Genomic DNA, 22925 nt, shown 5'->3' with positions numbered 1-22925 from the left:
TTTAATATTTACCTCAAAAGAACTGGATTTCTTATCAAGTCATGTCATTTTTTTCCCTCTGTAGCATTTTATCCACTCACCTGCTCTGTACTCTGTAAATAACTAGAGGTTTGGAGCATACTGATCAACTCTGGCTTGGGGTTGATCCAGCATTAGGCATACCCAGTGCTCAGTAAGTTTTTTGGGTGATGGTTTGGGAAGGATAGTGAGTTTGCTGATTAGGTTATTCGTGAAAGTACCTATTTCCAGAGTCACACCCACTTCATACTCAAAATACTTTTGACCGCAACTTATCTTTTAAATTTTGCTTTGCTGCCATCTCTTTTGTGAAACTGTTTCTGACATCCTCCAGAAGAAAAGGAAAAAAAATTTGTAAATAAGTTCATTCTTAAAGAAAAATAAATGAACGTAACTGTATCATAATCGAATAAAAGGCTACAAGATGACATTTTAAAAATTTACTACAAAGGCCACACATTTGGAACTATTTCTTGCAAACCACAAATAAATATCCTAGTGATCACATAAAAGGAGGAGATTTTTTACTTATTTCCTCAGGTAGTTTTGCTGAATTTTTAAGCAGGCAGATTCTTGTTAAAAAGCATTCACAGGAAAAAAGAATTCATGTTTGTTTTTTAATCATTGCTCCATTTTGCAGCAATCCACGCCACGATTTGTGATTTCTCATTTTCTTTAGAATGCATCTACTCAGACAGACATGACTGAAAGGCGCTTCTCCTTCAAAGCCTCTGTTTTCAATAACTTGTAACCAAAGTAATTAACTGGTGGAATGAAATGATTCATGCTTATTGTCATTTGGAATGTGAATTTAGCTATATGGAAACAAAATCTTTGAAGTTATTTTAGACAATCTGATGAAAACATTTACATATTTTGACAAAAAATTATTTGGTATGAGTCAACCCTGACTTGAAGTTTTTAATATCCAAACAAATTAAAACTGTCCAAGGGACACAGCATTGTGCCTGTTTTTGAATATATGCATCTAGACCATAGTGTGCTCTAATCACACTAAAGAATTAAATTTCTGCCCTGGTTGGGTAGCTTAGTTGGTTGGAGCATTGTTCCATCCTCCAAAAGGTTGCCAGTTCGATTCTGGGTAGAGAACATACCTGGGCTACAGGTTCAATCCCCAGTCCAGGCACATATGGGACACAACCAATGGACATTTCTCTCTTAAATCAATAAGCATATCCTCAGGTGAGGCTTTAGAAAAAGGAATTAAATTTCTTACATTAAAACTAAAACAAAGTTTTCCTGCAATCTTGAGTACTCATAATACTTCATGTTCTATGCCTCCATACTATTTATTTCTAGGAATATATAGACAAAAACAGCAATGGTTATAAGTACGTGATTAACAGCCAGTCATATCTGAATTAGTTTCTTCATTCAGTCCTTACTAATTAACATTGAACAAGTTACTTAAACATTCTGTGTTAGAAAATGGAGAAACAATACCTAGTACATGAGATTGTTATAAGTAGTAAATGCGATATGGTTAGAAGTATAAACACTAAGACAATTGAGCTATAAAAGCAACTTTGTTTTATTTTTGCCCTTCTCCTTGCTACTCAGAAAGAATAGAACATAATCTTAAGAGCTCAATTTGTTTTTTCTCCCCTAATATAAAGGGGAGGTTATATCTCTGAATATAGGGAAAAAAAGCAAATGTCACATGAAGATGACTACAGAGATGAGAAACCAGCTAATCTTAAGGAAGTTGGGCAACAGTGGATTTCTTTCATTATACCTAGGTGAGAAGATACAGTGAAGGGTCACCAGAGTACTAGGAAGTCTTTGGAGTAGTCAGATAGTCAACCACTCAACCATTCATGGGAGCAAGATTGGTCTATTGCTTTTGCCCAAGATTCTGTAATGTTGATGTCCAGTTCAGAACCAGCAGATTTTCCTTTGTCAGCATCCAGTTACTTCACCTGTTAATTACCAGCAAGAGTGGGATGAGTAAGATTCCAAGTGCTCCACATCTGACCACTACATCCCACTAGCTCAATATATAAACATAACATGCCAGGCCACAAATACTCAGTTCTCAGATAATAACCATAATATGGAGGATAAGAATTTAAGACAAACTTGGAATTAAATATTTAAATTTCACTTAAAGGATAGAAGACAAAAAAATAAGAATTAAAAAAGATGATTTAGAAAAGCAAAGTGTTATATAAACCATGAATTATCAGTTTTTCAGAGGGTGTTAAAAATATTAAATGCTGTTGAAAACAATTTGATTTACAAAAAAATAAGCAGAGGACCTGAATAGACACTTCTCCAAAGAGGACATACAGATGGCCAACAGACACATGAAAAGATGCTCAACGTCACTAATTATCAGGGAAATGAAAATTAAAACCTCAATGAGATATCACTACACACCTGTCAGAATGGCTATCATCAATAAATCAACAAACAAGTGTTGATGAGGATGTGGAGAAAAATTTATGAACTTTTGGTGGGATTATAAATTGATGCAGCCAATATGGAAAATAGTATGGAGGTTCCTCAAGAAATTAAAAATAGAACTGCCATATGATCCAGCAATGTCATCTCTCAGTATTTATCTGAAAAAAATAAAAAACACTAATTAAAAATATATATACACAACTATATTCACTTCAGAATTATTTACAATAGTCAATATATGGAAGTGACCTAAGTGTCCATTGGTAGACAAATGAATAAAGAAAGGGTGGTACATATATATAATAGAATATTACTGAGCCATAAAAAGATTGAAACCGTGCCATTCATGACATCATGAAATGATCTAGAGAGTATTATGCTAAATAAAATAAGTCAGAGAAAGACAAATACCATATGATTTTACTTATGTGTGAAACCTGAAAAACAAAGTAAATTTCAAACAAAACAGCAACAAACTTACTGATACAAAAAACAAATTAGTGATTGTTCTCCGTGAGAGGGCTTAGCAGGATGGTTGAAAAAGGTGAAAGAAATTCAGAAGGACAAATTTCCAGTTATAAAAGTAGCCACAGGAATGTAAAGTACAGCATAGGCAATGTAGTCAATAATACTGTAATAACAATGTATGGTGTCAGATGGGTACTAAATGATCACTTCATAAGACATGTAAATGTCTAATTGCTATGTTTATACCTGAAGCTAATATAATATTGTATTTCAACTAAAATTAAAAAATAAATTAAAAAATCCTTTTGATATACTTGGTGAGAAGAATCAAACCACTCCAAATGTGCTCTTAAGTAACCTGAATATTTGTGTAAGACACTGAGAAAATGAATAAAGAAATATACTACAGAGCCAATAGGCATTAAAAGCAGTATGGCCTCTACTTCTGCTAAGTTCTACTGCAGGTGATTGCAACATTACAACAGAGTTTCCTAAACTATTAAAGATGAACCAGAGCCTCATCTGCTTAGCAGCTATATTTCTTAATTGAATGTAAGTAAAATAGCAATTTAGTTTTATACAACCATTTCTGTGAATTTAATGTGTGCCAACTCACAAGAGAGGAACACACTCAGTGGATTATCAAATTAAAAGGCCAGATGATTTGGTAAATTTTGGTGAATTTACCAAAAGAATGCCATTGTTGGCTCTTTCTGTGAGGTGTTACTATAGATTATATTGTGTTTTTTTTTTTTTTCTTTAACTTCTACAGCGTGGCACTCTTCTGAGAAATTTAAATTTAATTTTAAATATATAAATGCAAAAATGACTATAGTGCTGCATCCTTTGTAATAGTCCATTATTTCCTAAGCAATTAACATTATTTCTAGTAACTAAGCTTGTTAAAGTAACTAACTTCTTTAATAAAATTTAAGTCAATGCTAACTATTTATTTTATACTGTATTAAGGAGGCCAATGTTATCTCATTATTACTTTGAGTTATATCAGTTATTTTATGACCTATATTAGCTATGTTTTGGCTCCAATATGCGCACTTTTAAACTAGAAAATTTCTTAGGCTGAACCATAATTAATTGCAATGAATAGTTTGTTGATACAATAATTTTTATTATGGGTGGTTTGGAAAGGATCCTCATTTTGTGATAAGTGGTGACAATTTACATTCTTTCTTATTTGTTTCTCTTTAGAGCAACTATTAGAACTTCAGTATTAATTATGTAATATTGATATATTTATTAAAAATATAATGATTTTTGCAACCATATCAACAGTGAGTTTTTCCTGTAAATGGCCAGACAGTGAATGTTTTAGGCTTTTCAATCCGTATGGTCTCTGATGCACCACTCAACTATTTTAGTGAAACAGCCAGAGATGGTGTGTAAACTGATAGGTGTGACTGTGTTCCAATAAAACTTACAAAACAGTCAACAGACTGGATTTGACCATTGACCATAGTTTGTTGATCTGGATTTAAGTATTCAAAATATATGCTTAAATTGTGACTAAAATTTCACTGAGGTAGCAGTGTTGTTTGATTCCTAGTCCAACCCTTTGTCAGATCTATGGCTTTTGGCAAGTTACTTAACTTCTCTGTGCTTCAAATTCTTCAGTGCAAATGGAAAAAATGCCTGTTTTGTAAAAATATTTGAAATAATTACCCTAGATAATTCATATAAAGTGCTAAACCCAGTAAATCTTGGCACATGAAAAGTAGTCAATAAACCTTAGTAATGTTATAGTTTTTCTCTTACTAAGATCACATTGTATCTATGTTATGTAATATAATATATGCAATATATATTTTCATTTTTCTTTCACTAATATTATATATTACATAATTTACAAGATATGTCATTTATACAATACAACCTACCACAGATATTACAAAAAATCTTAATTTTAAAAGTTTGGTTTTCAATAACTTTTTGTAATGTTTTTACCCTGAGTTTTGTATGTTTGTAACTAAAAATGTTTAAAATACCTCTCTATTAATTTAATTAAACACAACTTTTCTTTAGTTAATCAAATCTATGTATAAGTTTGGGATTAGGCATAAAAGGAAATGCTAAAGTCTAGACACAGTAGAACTAATAAAAATCTTGACATATTAACATGAAAGAAAGCTACACAATTCATTACATTCAATCAAGAGCCAGATTTCACATTAAAACAAATGATTGAAAAGATTTTCATATGTTAATAACAAGTTATGTGGAACAACAGCATTATGAAAGAATAATTTCCATCTTGAAAGTAAGACAAGTAAAATATATGGTCTTAAATATGTATATACATATATATACACACACTCATTTTTTCTTTGCTTTTAGAGAAAGAGGAAGGGAGAGAGGAAGGGAGAGAAAGAAACATCAATGCATGTGAGAAGCTTCAATCTGTAGCCTCCTGTATACCTCCAAACCAGAGATCTTACATGCCTGGATCAGGGGTGGAACCTTCAACCTAGGTATGTACCCTGATCAACAATTGAATCCACAACCTTTTGGTTATGGGATGGTGCTCCAACCAACTGAGCCACATCAGTCAGAACAATGGACTTGATATTTCAGATGGTGCAAATTGGCAAAATCTAGACTTCATAAAATAAAAAATATGATCAATATCTATCATGAGTTATAAAAATACCTTTAGTGACTTTTCCTAACACCATTTATATATTAATATAAATTTTATAGTGAAATATATGTGCTTAAATATATTGCATAATTTTTCACCTAATATGACTTAATAAACAGATGTGTTGATCATAATTAACCTTCCTCTAATGATTTATTGTCCTATAAAGGTAAGTGTGGCTGTTAAGCTTGCATTTAAAGGCCTCAGGATGGTGTGATTACTAGTTTCATTTTACCTGATCTTGACAAGCTTTATCCTGTGTAAGCTGGTACAAGTCAATTAAAATCATATTGTTTTCTTTTTAATTTACATACAATTGAGTGAAACAAGAGCTTATCTATGGAATCAGAACTTTGTTATAGCTCATGCTCAAGATATTTAATTCTGTTTACTGTTTTTTAGAGAAATAATGATTCTGAACTTCATATGTACCCAGAGTTCAAATAATTATCCAGTTTCTCCTAAAAATATGAGTTTGGACTTGGGAGAAAATGGTACTGTTCACTGAACTCCAAAGGTTACTTGTAGACAAGAAAATTAGAAACACATTGCCACCAATGTGCTTAAATTTTGACTATTGAAATTTTACGTATTTCAAAGTTTTAGAATTTTAAATAACTGAACAGTTTCAAATAATTTTTGACAGTATAAGTAGTGAAGACAAATGTTTATCTGAAATATTTTTTCATATATGTTTTATAATTTATTGGGGTGATCTTGGTTAATAAAATTATACAGATTTAAGCATCTAATACTATGATAAATCATCTGTATATTGCATTGTGTTTACCACCGAAAGTCAAATCTTCTTCATTCACCATATATTTGATCCCCTTTACCCTTTATTAATCCCTCCTGTCCCTTGCCCTCTGGTGACCACCATGCTAATCTCTGTGTCTAAGAGTTTTTCAACATTTGTTTTTCTAGTTTGTTAATTCATTGCTTTCAGTATTATATACCATATATGAGTAAAATTATATGTCCATATGAGCTCCCTTGTATATGAATCACTCTTGTGACTTAAAATAATCACAGAACTTTATCATTAATAAAATATTTTAGAATTTTTTCCATTTAGCCCAGATTAAAAAAAAAAAAAGAACTATGAATCACCTGAAGTTAAGGTATGAAATAAATAGCTCTCAATACTCTTGATTTATTTCAAAGCCTCAGTTGGTAGGATGTTTATAGAATTGCTGAGCTGGTCTTTTTTCTCTTGATTCTAATAACTGTAAGCCAGAAACCAATAAACCTAAAATGCATAAATATGAAAACATGAGGTTTGCTGCAAATGTTTAAAGTCCTTAAGTTTTATAGCATGTACAGTCTAGTTTAAGTTAATTAAAAAATTAATTCAATTAATTAAACGATAAAGATGGAAGTAGTTAATGTAAAATAATACAAGATATTTTAGAGATAATGGTCTACGTCTTTCCTCCTAAAAGGATAAAATTATTAATTATAAACATTGTAATTTAAAATGGATTCCAAAAGTATATACCCTATATATTTTTATGTGCTTTTATGAGAGTTAAAATGCTTTCTGAAAAAGAGTAGATTTTCCTTGTGACTTATTGGTGATCTTAAGGAACATATTTAAAGATAACATTTTTTTTAAGTATATTTTATTGATTATGCTGTTACAGTAGTTCCAATTTTTTCCCCTTTACTCCCCTCCACCCAGTATCTCCCTCCCCCAGCATCCCCCCCCCAAGTCCATACCCATGGTTCGTAAAAAATAACTATCCCTCCCTCTCAGATATTAAGACCCTTTGTAATCTTGTAAAGGACAATGGGCGAAGGTCTCAAGCTCCTCTAGCTGCTTCAAGCTGGACATGGTCGTCGTCCTACCTACCCTTGGGTCCAGAAATCCCTAATAAGAGTGGGGGTGTGGAGGGGAGGGTGGCCTTCCCACATGGGGAAGGATCATGCAGACTCCAGGTCAGTTGGCTGTCTCCGGACAACGGCGTGCTTGGTTTAGCAGGCTGGCATCCTTGTTGTGTTCTGGGGGCAACAGATTTGGCAAAAAGGGTTAAAAAGCATCATTCAATCCATAACTACTAGGTGGCAAAAGGCAGGGATTAATTTTTCAATGTTCCACATTAGGAGAAAAAAAAAAAAAAAAGGGCTTCTTTGGAGGAAGGTGTGCTAGGCACATCTCTCCTGTCCAAAACCCTTTTGCCCATTTTATTTAGTTTGGGCTGAGGGAAATAGTTTATGTTTCCCCCCTCTCAGACCTCTGGGCCCTTTCTGTCCAAGCCATTAGGATAGAAAAGAGAAACCGGTTTTAAAGTGAGGCCCACAGACCACCCCATTCTTCACCAACCCAGCCATTTAGTTCAGCCAAACTGTTGAGTCTCCGGAGGCAGCGCTGCAGAGAGGATTAAGTGAGGCTTATGCGTACAGACAATCACTCAGGTAATGTGGTCATAGGCTTATGCCCTTTGAAAACAGAAAACACATGTTAATTTATGTAACATAACCAACAAAAAAGTCTCTAAATCTGTAAGACTGTCTTATTGGGAAGACATACAGTTGCAAGGCACTTGACATTCTACTTGCCTGCAACTTGAATCTCTTTGGTGATATCACAGATATGGTTTAATTTTCAAGTGAAACCATTTTTTAAATGAGAAGAAACTTTTAAGATGGTTAGCTGCCCTACTTTACAGTCTGCCACTGATCATTGTGATTTTCCTTGAATACTGATTTTTCTCCCTAAGATTACTCTCCTTGTCTTTAAAGGGACTACATTAAGTCCATTTTTAATTTATCCTGTTCATTTGCATAAGCATAACAAGAGCAGCAAATGATCACTTATGATCTTTAGTTCTGTTTTGCTGGAACTTACCCAAGGAACATTTAGGGTGGCCCTCAGTCTGCTCTTCAGTGCACAGAAGCTGGGCCACATACCTGGCATTCATCCTTGCCTGTACACACCTGTCCTTTCCAAGTCTTTCTGGTTTTCCATTGTGCCTTAAGGTCCCTTCTAGCCATCTTTCAGGAAAACAACCTTCGTTCCTTCCCTGGAGAGATTGCTGTGGACCGCACAACCAACCATGGCAGCAGGCCTTTTATTTCGCGGGCTTTTATTACCTTTGAAAGTCATTCCCAGTTCCTTAGGGCTTTTTGGTAACAACATGAGCCCAAGCATGTCTCCTTTAGGCTTGACATTCCAGTCAAAGGCTTGTTCAGAAAAAGGAACCTCTATTAACAACTGGTCTTATTAGGTCTATGCAAAGAAACTTAAGTCATTAGTTACTTGTTTAGAATGCCAAACTCTGGAGAGATCAAATAGGGAGAAAAATATACAACGTGAAGGAAAATCTTTGTCCTAATATTCACTGAACTGGCATTTCCATTCTTCATATTTTCATTTTCCCCCACTAAAAAAAATATTTTTGTTTGTTTTTCCATTACAGTTGTCTCACTTTTTTTTTTCCCCCTCTTGCTTCCCTGTATCCTGCCCCTCCCTTCCCCCACATTCAGTCCCCACTCAGTTGCCCATGTCTGTGGGTCATTTATACATGTTCTTTGATTTTACACTTCCCCTTCTTACCCCCTTTTCTCCCTCCCCCCTCCCCCCTTGTTACTGTTAGTCTACTCCTTGTTTACATACCTCTGGTTCAATTTTGCTCATTTGTTTGTGTTGTTCATTAGTTTCCTGTAATAGGTGACAGCATAACGTATTTTTCTTTCGTTGCCTGGCTTATTTCGCTAAGCATAATTCTCTCTAGTTCCATCCATGTTGTTGCAAATGGTAGAAGTTCCTTCTTTCTTTCTGCTACATAGAACTCCATTGTGTAAATGTACCACAGTTTTTTGATCCACTCATCTACAGATGGGCATTTAGGTTGTTTCCAGCACTTGGCTATTGTAAATAGTGCTGCTATGAACATTGGAGTGCATAGGTTCTTTTGAATTGGTGTTTCGGGATTTTTTGGATATAATCCCAGTAATGGAATTGCTGGTTCAAAAGGCAGTTCCATTTTTAGTTTTTTGAGGAAATTCCAAACTGTTTTCCATAGTGGCTGCACCAGTCTGCATTCCCACCAGCAATGCACCAGGGTTCCCGTTTCTCCGCATCCTCTCCAGCACAAGTTGTTTGTTGATTTGTTGATTATGGCCATTCTGACTGGTGTGAGGTGGTATCTCATTGTGGTTTTTATTTGCATCTCTCTGATGGCTAGTGATGTTGAGCATATTTTCATATGTCTATGGGCCCTCTGTATGTCTTCTTTGGAGAAGTGTTTGTTCAGGTCCTTTGCCCATTTTTTAATTGGGTTGTCTGTCTTCTTGGTGTTGAGTCGTATGAGTTCTTTATATATTTTGGAGATCAATCCCTTGTCTGAGATGTCATTGGCGAATATATTTTCCCATATGGTTGGTTTCCTTTTCATCTTGCTGATGTTTTCTTTAGCTGAGCAGAAACTTTTTAGTTTGATGTAGTCCCATTTGTTTATTCTTTCCTTTATTTCCCTTGCCTTAGGAGATATATCAGTGAAAATGTTGCTACGTGGGATATCTGAAATTTTCCTGCCTATTTTTTCCTCTAGGACTTTTATGGTATCATGGCTTACATTTAAGTCTTTGATCCATTTTGAGTTTATTCTGGTGTATGGTGTAAGTTGGTGGTCTAGTTTCATTTTTTTGCATGTCCCTGTCCAGTTCTCCCAACACCATTTGTTGAAGAGGCTCTTTTCACTCCATTTGATGTTCTTTCCCCCTTTGTCAAATATTAGTTGACCATATGAACCTGGGTTTATTTCTGGGCTCTCTATTCTGTTCCATTGATCTATATGTCTGTTTTTATGCCAGTACCAGACTGTTTTGATTACCGTGGCCTTGTAGTATAGTTTGATATCAGGTATTGTGATTCCTCCTACTGTGTTCTTCTTCCTCAAAATTGCTGTGGCTATTCGGGCTCTTTTTTGGTTCCATATAAATTTTTGAAGTATTTGTTCTAGGTCTGTGAAATATGTTGCTGGTATTTTAATAGGGATTGCATTGAATCTATAAATTGCTTTGGGTAGTATGGACATTTTAATGATGTTGATTCTTCCCATCCATGAGTATGGTATATGCTTCCATTTATTTGTATCTTCTTTAATTTCTTTCTTCAATGTTATGTAGTTTTCTGAGTACAGGTCTTTTACCTCCTTGGTTAAGTTTATTCCTAGGTATTTTATTTTTCTTGTTGCTATGGTAAATTGATTTTTTCTTTCAGTTTCTATCTCTGAGTTTTTATTGTTGGTGTATAAAAATGCCTTTGATTTCTTAATATTGACTTTGTATCCTGCTATTTTGCCGAATTCACTTATTAGGTCGAGTAGTTTTTTTGTGGAGTCTATAGGGTTTTCTATGTACACTATCATGTCATCTGCAAATAATGACAGTTTTACTTCCTCTTTTCCAATTTGGATGCCTTTTATTTCTCTTTCTTGTCTGATTGCGGTGGCTAGAACTTCCAAGACTATGTTGAATAGGAGTGGGGAGAGCGGACATCCTTGTCTTGTTCCTGATCTCAGGGGGAATGCTCTCAGTTTTTGCCCATTGAGTATGATGTTGGCTTCAGGTTTCTCATATATGGCCTTTATTATGTTGAGGTATGCTCCCTCTATTCCCATTTTGCTGAGAGTTTTTATCATAAATGGATGTTGTACTTTATCAAATGCTTTTTCTGCATCTATTGATATTATCATGTGGTTTTTGTCTTTCATTTTGTTTATGTGGTGTATTACGTTTATTGATTTACGAATGTTAAACCATCCTTGCATCCCTGGGATGAATCCTACTTGATCGTGGTGTATGATCTTTCTAATGTGTTGCTGGATCCGGTTTGCCAATATTTTGTTGAGGATTTTAGCATCTATGTTCATCAGCGATATTGGCCTGTAGTTTTCTTTCTTTGTTGTGTCTTGACCTGGTTTTGGAATTAGGGTTATACTTGCTTCATAGAATGAGTTTGGCAGTCTTCCCTCTTCTTGTATCTTTTGGAATAGTCTGAGAAGGATAGGAGTTAGTTCTTTCCTAAATGTTTTGTAGAATTCACTTGTGAAGCCATCCGGTCCAGGGCTTTTGTGTGCTGGGATAAAGATAACATTTTAAGGATCCTGGCAGCCTACAGGTGTGATGTCATTGATTTATCACCTACCATCTTAAAAGTCAATCCTTGAAGGGAACAACTAAAAACCTATAACATGGGGCAGTTTTCAGCAAAGCTAGTCCAAGTGACTAACTCAGGATAGACTGTTGGGCAGCCAGTGATGCCCTGGAATCTGCTTGCGCCGACACTGGAGAGCCAGTTGTGCATATCCCTTCCCAATTCTGTGTCAGTGACATCATGTTGGTAGCTTGCAATTGACCATGGCAGGAGTATTATGCCACAAAAATCAGAAAATGTTACAAATCAAGCCTTTTACGCCTTGCTATTTCCTTCTGGAGAGCCAACTCAAAGATTTATGAGCACAACACTGGATACTAGTCATGATAGACTACTTTCTAATAAAGATTCAAATATTTTCTTTTGTCTTAAAAATAAGACAGTGACACCATGGCTGCTGTGGCTCAGTGGATTGAGTGATGGCCTGAGAACCAAGTGTCGTTGGTTCGATTCCCAGTCAGGGCAGATTACTCTGTTGCACATCAGGTCCCCAGTTGGGGGCGCGTGAGAGGCAATCACACAGTGACATTTCTCTCCCTCTCTTTCTCCTTTCACCTCTCTCTAAAAATAAATAAACAAATAAATAAATAAATACAATTGTTAAAAAAAGTTAAAAATAATATAGTGATAATATCACTTAGAATTGTTATAGATAGAATAAGAAGTTAAGATGAATGAGTCAAAATTAACTGTAATAATACCACTTTTACTTTAGATGGTAGACTATGAATGAATGAATTATTTATTGTTTTGCTCATATATATTGTGTGACAAACACTATAACTAGGTAAATGTGTTTTAAAGATAAATAATAAAATAATTTTTTTAAATATTTTATTTATTTATTTTCAGAGAGAGAGGAAGGGAAGGAGAAAGAGAGGGAGAGAAACATCCTTTGGTTGCCTCCAGCATTCACTCCAACTGGGTACCAGATCAGTGACCTTTCACCTTGCTGAACAATGGCCAGCCAACTGAGCCACACTGATCAGGACTATAAGAAAGGAATTTTACTAAAAAACTCATATTTTTAGGAAAAATCACATAAACAGAGACTATGTATTAAATGCAAATTTAAAGATGTGCATGGGATATTGTAGGAACACCAAATAATGGAATCTATAGTGGACTCCTAGCTTATGAATATAATGTCTTGGAATGTAGGTACTAGAATACATACTGTTTTTCAGTGTATATTTGTTTATCAGTATATGTTCTTATTCAGGGCTAGTTCACCCATTTTCACTGGGTCATAGAGAGTCACTGTTCTCCAGTGCAATGCCCACTAGGTATTTCTTGTCCTCTTCCAGCCCTCTCTACCATATCCTTCCCCTTAGCCTATCAATTTGCTCTTTTGAGACTCTTTGCTACTCACCTAAGCATCACCATCCCATACAGTGACAAAAAATGGATCAGTGACAATGAAATGGATCCTGTCACCTAAAATCCTCAATTTAACAATAGGTAGTTAAGATCCCTGAACCTATCACAACTAAAGTATCTTATCCTCTAATCTAAAATAGACATTTATTCTTTTTAAATCTAGCTTTACATCCATCATGATATACTTAAATTGTCAAAGAGAATTTGGCTTATTATCAGACTCTGCAATGTTATGTACATGTAATAGAAAGAAAACCAACATTTTAAGCAAGAGTTGAGGGGGAAATATTTCTGTGAGAAGGAAAATTTACTTCCTGATAATGGTAGGAGAATTTCCATGAGGGTACCCAAGAACATCAATGTTATATAATATAATTTATTTGTTTCTGGTAGTTTTAAGTGAGGTCTGCTTTTGAAAAATGTAGACTCAGCTACAAGGAGTAAATAAAACTTATATTTAGTTTAACTTATTGAGCATTGCTTATGTCTAGAGTGCTCTAGGGTAAAAAGAGATGGACACAACTAGGTATTTACCATCTAAGTACTTATAATCTATTTGATGAAGAGAAATATAAAGATTATTAATATAATATTGCAGTAAATACTAAAGAAGAGGTAAAAATACAGGAAGAGCACAAAAGCAAAAGAATATTTTCACTGGGAAGGAGATATGAAATAGGTAATACAGAATTAAGATAGAAAGATGGCAATTGGCAAAAGCAGTGGAGGAGTAACCTGAGGAAAGCCATGCTTTGGGAAAGGTTTGGAGTGGGTCAGCGAGACCAGCACAGAAGGATTCTGTTGAAGACAGGGACCTGGAAAACTAAAAGACACAGTGGTAACATAGAAGCCAAAGGAGATGGGAGAGAAATAGTCTCTAAATGAATTCAGGTCTTTAAAATGTCTTTGGCACATGAAGATTAGTTCATTTCCAGATCAGTGGTGGAAGAAGAAGGTAATTTCAGTGGATTGAAAAACGAACAGAAGACAAAAGAGTGAAGATGGGAGGAGGGATGGAATTTATGAAATTTAGCTGTATGGGATGGAGATGCTTAGGTGAGTAGCAAGGAGTCTCAAAAGAGCGAATTGATAGGCTAAGGGGAAGGAGATGGTCGGGAGGGCTGGAAGAGGACAAGAAATACCTACTGGGCATTGCCTTGGAGAACACTGGCTCTCTATGACCCAGTGAAAATGGCCGAACTAGCCCTGAATGAAAAAGGACTCTTCTTCAGCTGAGACTACAAGAAAGAAGGAAAATCTGCATAAGGATATGTTAATAAGTAAAAGTGGTAGGAAACTGAAAGTACCCACTACTAATTACTTGAGTTTTCTGCTCTTCCGTGAGGAGAATGGAACTAAGAACAAATAAATACACTATTAAGTAAATTCGAGGGCCCAGCTCTGTATACATTATTTTTTTGGCATCATGAATCAGGGTTTATTTATCAGGGCTTAGGAAAGTGCCTAGGTATGAAGAAAGGGACTGTGGGATTGAATCATAGTTGTAATTTTGCCAGGCAGCTGCTGTGAAAATGCAGGAGTACAAGGCTGTTGAAAGTGTTCGTGAGCATGATTTTGGGAAGATGGGCTGAGCATAAAAAAGGTGACATATGAACCACTTTACATATTAAGTAAAAATGAAGGGGTAGAGATGAAAGGACTGGATATTGCAGTTAGATAATGAGGTGAAACTGAAATATCTGATTTGCAGTAATTCAAAACAATTTTTTTTTTTAAAGGCAGGTGTGTGTGTTGGGGGCAGGGGAAGGGCGGTGTATATGTGCATGCACATACTGTCTTCTCTCATCAGGGTTCCTTTTTCTCAGTTCTGACTCTTACTTCTTTGTGTAATAATTCTCTAATTGTTGTCAAAATATTTGTTGTATTATTTCGTATTCAACTTACAGATTTAGAGATTTCCCCTTAAAAAATACAATCACAGCAGGAGAACCTCCATCGCAGAACTGATTTGGGGATGTCTGTTTGGCAAACAGCAGTTTCCTTGGATTGCCAATTCAGCTCAGCTCTCATACACAATGCAGCTCCTTGAACAAAATGAGCTTAACAGCTAAATTGTAGACAATTCAAAATTCTCAGCAGGTGAGCTTTCCAAGTTTGGACCCATAGATTTCTAACTTCTGGAGGCTGCTTGGTTGTCACTACTGCACTAATTGGAGTTGATTTATTATTGCACCAGCTACTGTATATGCTTTAAACCATAGGTTCTTCTAACTGCTAGATCTAGTTCACTGTGGACAATTTAAGGGCTTTCGTTAGGCAATAATGCTCCTAAGGAAGCAAAATATTGAACACAAACAAAATATATGTTTATGCACAGTTAAAATGTAACACTCATGGGCTCTGAATTTGTTAAAAGGATATTTTAATTTAGTATGGCAAAAAATTATTTTTATTTTCAATAGATTATTGGCATAGATTTTGTTAAAGGGTGTGGGAAGCTCCCCTCAGCCACCCCTCAGTTTTTGGCTGGACTGCCTACCTTTGTCTTCCTTGCATTTTCAGATATTCTGAGTTGTCCAGATTCAGTCTTTAAATAGGAATAGAGCATTAGGGAGGAGAGATGGTAGTAAAGAGAACATGGTTTTTAACTCTTCATTCTGACAAGAAACATATTTTCCAGAAACTCTCAAAACCAAGTAGTGAGCTTCCTCTATTGTTGGTAAATTCTGTCATTTAAATGCCTTTTCACTTACAAGACCTTAAATATCTGCATCTATATATTTACATTTATATGTCTATATCTACATATATCTTTCCGTATTCTTAGCACTGTTCTAGATACTTTGGGAACAAAAAGATAAAACCTATGTTATAACCTCAAATTCTGACTAATTGGGGCCAATTATTATTATGCAGGGAATAATAAGGGCCAGGACAACAAGGTAAAATATGAAGTGTTAAACCATGCTCCTATTATTCATTCAGCAAATGTCTATGAAGCACCTTGTTTCAGGTGCCCTTCTCGGTGATGAGCACACAGTAGTGAAAAAAATTGATGGAAATACCTCCTCTCACATGGTTTATGGTGAGCATACAATAAACAAGATAAGCACATTGAAGAGTAAAGAATGCTAAATAGATACAAAGGGGAAGAAAGGAGTATATGAAATGTCAGCAGGATGATGTGAGGAATTTTTAAAAGATTTTATTTAGTTAGTTTTAGAGAGGGGGGAAAGGAGGGAGAGAAAAACATTGATGTGAGAAAGACACTGATCAGTTACCTCTCCTGCACACCTCAGTCAGGGACCGAACCCGAAACTGAGGCAAGTGCCCTGACCAGGAATGAAATGTGACCTTTCATTTTGTGGGATGATGCCCAACCAACTGAGCCACACTGGTCAGGGTTGATGTGAGGAATTTTGATAAGTTACTTAGTAAATGTTTCACTGAAAGAAAATAAAGTAAGTAAAGGAGCTGAACTGGCCACGCACATATCTTGGAGAGGCTATTCAGGCAGAGAAGTCAGGTGCAAAGGCCCTATGGCAAGAGTATGTTCCAGAGGGCAGAATAGTGGGAAAGGCATGAATGAAGAGGGAGCATTCAGTGAGAGAGTTGAGATGAGAAGGGAGGGAAATCAAGATATAGGTAGAGCATATCTTCATTTAGAGTCCTTGAGTATCAAGTGCCTTTCGTGTTTAAGTAGAGAAAACGTTCCAGGACTGGCTAATTATGTTGGAACTCAATTACTAATACCCTTAAAATATGTAAAAGGAATCTCTTAATGATAAAACAGAAATGTAGAGAATCTTGGAAGTTTTTGACCATCAGAGTTTGAAAAATTGGACCAGAGAAGGACAACAGATAAAATAAAAAGAGAGAAAAAAAGAAAATTGACTTCTATTGCAGTTTAAAAAAATCAAACTCTATTCCTCATCATCAGTAGACTTTAAATTTCCTCCTGAGGTTTGTAGAAAAGCATAGTTTTGTACAAACTTATGAACAGAAACATTGATAATGATAAGGTAAGGAATGTAGTTTGAGATGGAAGAAGAGATTAGGAAGTGAAGAAGATTAAAAGAAGATTTAAGATGTAGAAATAGGAACATAAATTAAAATAATTCAAAGAGCTTGAGTTTCCTTAATAATTTCTATTAATTTGCTATTGAGAATGTTTTAATGTGTTAACATTTATTTCAGTGTGGTAACCTGCTCTTTGGGTTACCTCCTACATTTTGAGGTAGAAAGTGTTTTTGACAGTATTTTTCTAACAGTAAAATAAAAAAGTACTTTAATGCTTGCCTCCTACTGCCTCTCTGACATGGAAAGATTTTCACACAGGTTGATACAGGAAGTAAAAATAAAAATTGCTTTTACCGAGCCATTGGACTGCAAAATGCAGTAAATTTCTAAATGGCAACTGTAGAACAGTGTTTATGACTGTGGGGGATCTGCTTACTACAGAGCATGCTATTAGGTGGGTTGGGAATTTGTGAAATTCTATTTTCTATATGTGACCTTTAGCAAATATAGAAAATGGGAGAAAAATTCTTTTCAACCTTGACTGGTTTACAAAGTAGTATCTATTAATTGGGTTGTGACTGTCAGTGCATGGTTAAACTAACCAAAACAAAAACAGCCTAAATATGTGAACTGGAAAGGTTCATGTTTCTGAGCCCAGATCAGAAAGGGGTAGAGGAAGGTTTTGTGACTAATGATAAAGCGCAACAGCATTTCAAATATATGTAACAAATTTCTAGCAGTTTATTCCCAAAACATTTGTTTGTTGTTCTTATCATCTTAAAAGAGATAACTCTGGCATGGAAACAAACAATAGCGTAATTACCTCACATACTGAATTACTGATGGGGAGGAAATAGGAAGCAATGTTCCAAGACAGGGATTCTCAAACTATGGCCCCTGGGCCAAATCTGTGCCACCCCCATCTCTTTCTGTAAATAAAATTGTATCAAAACACAGCCATAGTCATTCATTTATGCATTGCCCATGGCTGTTCTTTCAATACAGTGACAGAATTGAGTAGTTGCTTTAGAGATTGCCTGGCCTACAAAGCCGACTATATTTACTATATGGCCTTTTATAGAAAACATTTATCACTCCTGTTCTAAAAGAAGCACCTACCTATGAGATTCATACTGCTGGAAGATAACATAAACATTGTTTAGGAAGGGCAAAGGAAACCCAGGAAGGAGAAATGAGTGGCATAGATAAAGCAGCAAAAGAATTCATAGGCTTCCTTCATGAAACAGTTTTTGAGTGCTACTTTCTATGGACAGCTTATATGAACACCCACATCATCCAATGTTTTATTTATTTTTAAAATAAAGTAAAGAGAATTTGCCAAATTCTACAGTGCTATTTTTTTGTTGTTGCCTTAGGAAGAGGTATGTATTTTTATGCACTGAACTACTAAAAGGCAACTAGTAGGTGTTGACCTTAAATAAAGAGATGGCCACATATTTCTTTAGCAAAATGGGCTTAATTCTGCAATAACCCAGAATTATAATTTGGGACATGTAATCTAATGGCCAACCAAGCACATGTCTACAGAACAAAGAAGAGAAAGTTTCTTTTTCTTTCTTTTCAATGGAGGAAAGAAGGACTTAAGAGGGGAGAAGATCTTCCTTTTTCCAGCTAGAGTAGTAGAGTAGAAAAAAATCTTTATGTTAGGTATAAAAAGCACATCTCTTCCTTCTGGGGGTAATTGACAAAGAATAGTAGAGCATGAAAGCTTTCCCTGCAGACCCTCTCATCTCCAATTTAAATGAGCTCTCTGTTTATTAATCTTCACATATTCAATATAACAAACAATGGTTTAAAATTAGGTTTATTTATCAAAGGAGTGAAAAATAAGCTGTTGTCATTTTCTCATTCTTAGCCCCTTTTATTATAATAGCAATAGTGTTGCTTTGAAGCTATAGAAGAGAAAATTGCCACTTGTTGAGATCATAATACAAAGGCAAACAAAATAGGTGGGAAATTCAGGTCTATTACATGCCACATATGCTACTATTTATTTTTAAAGACTGAAATTTGTTGTGTTTATTGAAGGCAACATCTATTTTCTCAGTTTTGGAGATGAGCTTCATATCTCTTCTATCTCATCTATGAAAACTCATGTACAATGCAGTACATGAACACAAGAGAAAAACTTGAATGGTACAATGGGATGATGAAAACACATTTCAATTGCTAAGCATGCCAGCTATTTTTGTTGCTGCAGTCACAGATGGTGCAGTCTTTGTTTACAAAACTGAAGTGATAAGTAATAAAAAAGTTAATTTTTATTTGTTTTGAGACAATTATTGTTAAATATTTCTGAAGAAATTGCACCTCCTTCCATTTTTGCAATAGATTTTAATTATAATTTTATTTTATTTTTTTGAGTGTATTTTATTGGTTATGTTGTTACAGTAGTCCCAATTTTTTTCCCTTTGCTCCCCTCTGCCCAGTACCCCCCTTCCCTCAAGCTATCTCACCCCCCATAGTTCATGTCCATGCGTCATGTATATTAGTTCTTTGGCTTCACCATTTCCTATAATATTCTTAACTTCCTTCTGTCTATTTTGTACCAAACAATTATGCTTCTTAATCCCTGCATCATTTCCCCATTTCTCCCTCTTCGCCATCCCAGCTGATAATTCTCCAAATGATCCCCATATCTATGGTTCTGTTCCTATTCTGGTTTGTTTAGTTGGACTCTGTTTTTATTTTTTAGATTCAGTTGTTGTTAGTTGTGCATTTGATCTTCTTTTTCTTAAGTAAGTCCCTTTGACATTTCATATAATAATGGCTTGGTGATGATGAACTCTTTTAGCTTTACCTTGTCAGGGGAGCACTTCATCTGCCCTTCCATTCTAAATGATAGCTTTGCTGGATAATCTTGGTTATAAGTCCTTGCTTTTCATTACCTTGAATACTTCTTGCCAGTCCCTTATTGCCTGCAAAATTTCTTTTGAGAAGTCAGCTGATAGTCTTATAGGTTCCCCTTTGTAGGTAACTCTCTGCTTTTCTCTTGCTGCTTTTGAGATTCTCCCTTTATCTTGAAACTTTGGCATTTTAATTACGATGTGTCTTGGTTTAGTCCTTTTGGGGTCTAGCTTGTTTGGGACTCTCTGTGCTTCCGAGACTTGTATGTCGATTTCCTTTGCCAAACTTGGGGAGTTTTCCTTCATTATTTTTTTCACATAAGCTTTCAATTTCTTGCTCTGCCTCTTCTCCTTCTGGCACCCCTATGGTTCGAATGTTGGCACATTTAAAGTCCCCGAGGTTCTAAGCCTCTGTTAATTTTTTTCAATTCTTGTTTCCTCATCCTGTACTGGTTGACTATTTTTTTTTCTTCCTTATGTTCCAAATCATTGATTTGAACCCTGATTTCCTTCTCTTCATCATTGGTTTTGTGTGGATTTTCCTTCGTTTCATTCAGCATAACCTTCACTTCTTCCCTTATGTGTTTGCCATACTCAAGCATATCAGTCAAGCCTGTGAGCATTTTTATGACCAGTGTTTTGAACTCTGCATCTGTTAGGTTGCCAATCTCCTCGTCTGTGAGGTTGCCTCTCTCCTCATCACTTAGTTCTCCCACTGGAATCTTGATCCATTCCCCCTTTTGGGCCATATTTCTCTGTCTCCTCATCTTGACAGGCTTTTGTGTTTGTTTGCCTCTGTGTCTTAGGTAAAACTGTCACACCTGTTATGTTGTAAGGGGTGGAGCCTTAGGGATTTGTCAGTATAGAGCGACCTGTTTCACCAAGTTATGGCACTGTATGTGGGAGAGTGGTCTGAGAGGGAACAATGCTGCTTGCTCAGCGCTGGCTCATTTTCCAGGCACTTCTCCCACTTTCATGTGGGACTGGCGCCTCTCTAGCTGTTGCCCTGGCCATCATTCCAAGAGTGGGTGGGTCTGCCGATGTTCGAGGGTTGTGGGGGCCCTTTAAACAAGTGGACTCTGCTGAGAGACTGGCAGTTTCTTCCTCTGCCCAACCTCCACTGGTTTGCACAGTCAGAAGCAATGAGGCTTTATTTTCCCTGGTGCTGGGACTGTGAGCTGTGAAGTCTGGTCTGGTGCTGGGAGCTCTCCCCAGGTGTCCCTCCCTACTTTTTAAAACATGTGATTGTGCTTTCTGTGATCCTGCCATTGCCACCACAGCTGCTGCCACCACACCTCGTCTTCTCTGCCCTGACCCTACCCCTCCTACCTATCTGTGTGAGTATTTCTTCTTTATGTCTTTGTTTGTTGGACTTTCATGCAACTCAATTTTCTGGAACTTTTGGTTGTCCCTAGTTTTGAGGTATTTGTATTCCTTCTTAGTTGTGGAGGGATATGCAGCGTGTCTGTCTAGGCCTCCATCTTGGCTGGAAGTCCTTAATTCTAATTTTAACATATGCTAAAATAGCTAGATATTTAGGAAAGCAGTTTTCAAATTTTGGGGTCTTAGAAAACTTTCACACAAAAAAATTAGTGAGGATGTCAGGAGTTGTCTGGTTATATGGTTTATATCTATTATTTATAATATTAAAAATTAAAATTGAGTAACTTAAAATTATGAATTCATTTACAATTTTTAATTGTAAAGTGTACTTAACAAAATTCACAATCTTAAGCAGTTCTTGAGTCTATTGTTATTGTTAAGTATAGTCATATTGTTTTGTATCATTAATTTATTTTAAATGACAATAATAGTACCATGGTAACATAAATAATATATTTTTAATGCAAAATATTATTTATTTTTTTAAATAAAAATATATTTCTCCCCAATTTCTATAAAGAGTAGATTCCCCCCACTACAAAGTCTATAAAGGTAAAAGTGGAATTGTTTTACACTATTATGAAGTTCTTTAATATCTGGCTTAAGCAAATGTTGGATTCTCATATCTGCTTTGCATTCCTTATAGTACAATGTGTTTCTAAATGGAAGTATGAGGTCTGTCTAGAAAAAGTCCAGCCATTATAAATAAAATGAGAACAGTTTGTGCAGCATCAATGTAACCTGACAGTCAAGGAGAGTGGACTAGAATGCATATGCGTGAACAATGGCTACTTCACTATACTAGCCAGTGGGGGCAGTAGACACCACTGACTGAGCATGTGTGCTGTGCGGACATCGCATTCAATATGACTGAATATAGCAATGAATATGCACCAGATTTTGTGTTAAGCTTAAACATTCCTCTACAGAAACTATTTAGATGATTCAGAAGGCTTTCAGGGACAATGCAATGAGTGCAGTACAAATAAAAGCATGGCACAAGGACTTGAAAGATGTCAAGAATCTGTTGAAAGTAATCCATATTCTGGGAGGCCTGCAACAAGCAGAACACTTGAGAATGTTGAACATTTATGGGCTACAATAAGCAAACATTGGCGACTGACAGTGTGAGAACTATAATCTGATCTGGGGATTCCGAAAACTACTGTGTCTGAGACTTTGATGCAGGATCTTAGCATGAAACATGTCATGGCAATATTCATTCCATGACTTCTGCTGTCAGAGCAGAAGGAACATCGTGCTACAGTTGAGAGAACTGTGTAAGGTCCCAAGGTGCCTACTTCGAAGGGGACTGGGGCATCATTATTCTATGTACAATGTTTCTTATATCTTCTTTAATAAATGTCTCTATGTCTCATAACACATGGCTATATACTTTCTGGAAGGATCTCATATATGAAGAAATTCTGGTTTTACATAAATATGTAGATGATAAAAATATTTTAATAGCCTTTCCAGATTATTGTGGATTTGTCATATAGCCAACATTGTACAGGTGAAACAGAATAAGAGTAAAACAATAGCAAACAACATCTTAGTATATTTGAAAATTTGTTGACCT

At 35.7% G+C, this 22925-nt stretch overlaps 1 long non-coding RNA gene across 1 annotated transcript in view; it reads left to right on the top strand.

The window, feature by feature from the left end:
* The window catches only part of LOC150007233 (uncharacterized), a 76129-nt gene extending 62972 nt beyond the window's left edge, over positions 1–13157 (top strand). The window contains exons 2-3 of the long non-coding RNA XR_016511798.1: positions 5266–5399; positions 12585–13157. This is a non-coding gene — a long non-coding RNA (uncharacterized LOC150007233). The remainder of the gene's footprint in view (positions 1–5265; positions 5400–12584) is intronic.
* Positions 13158–22925: the final 9768 nt, after the last annotated feature.

This window comes from Furipterus horrens, unplaced genomic scaffold, assembly GCF_987537825.1.
Source record: "Furipterus horrens unplaced genomic scaffold, mFurHor1.1.pri manual_scaffold_6, whole genome shotgun sequence".
In the NCBI taxonomy this organism is placed as follows: Eukaryota; Metazoa; Chordata; class Mammalia; order Chiroptera; family Furipteridae; genus Furipterus; species Furipterus horrens.
The sequence above is the reverse complement of the archived record's forward strand: the minus strand, read 5'-3'. Positions and strand labels throughout refer to the sequence as shown.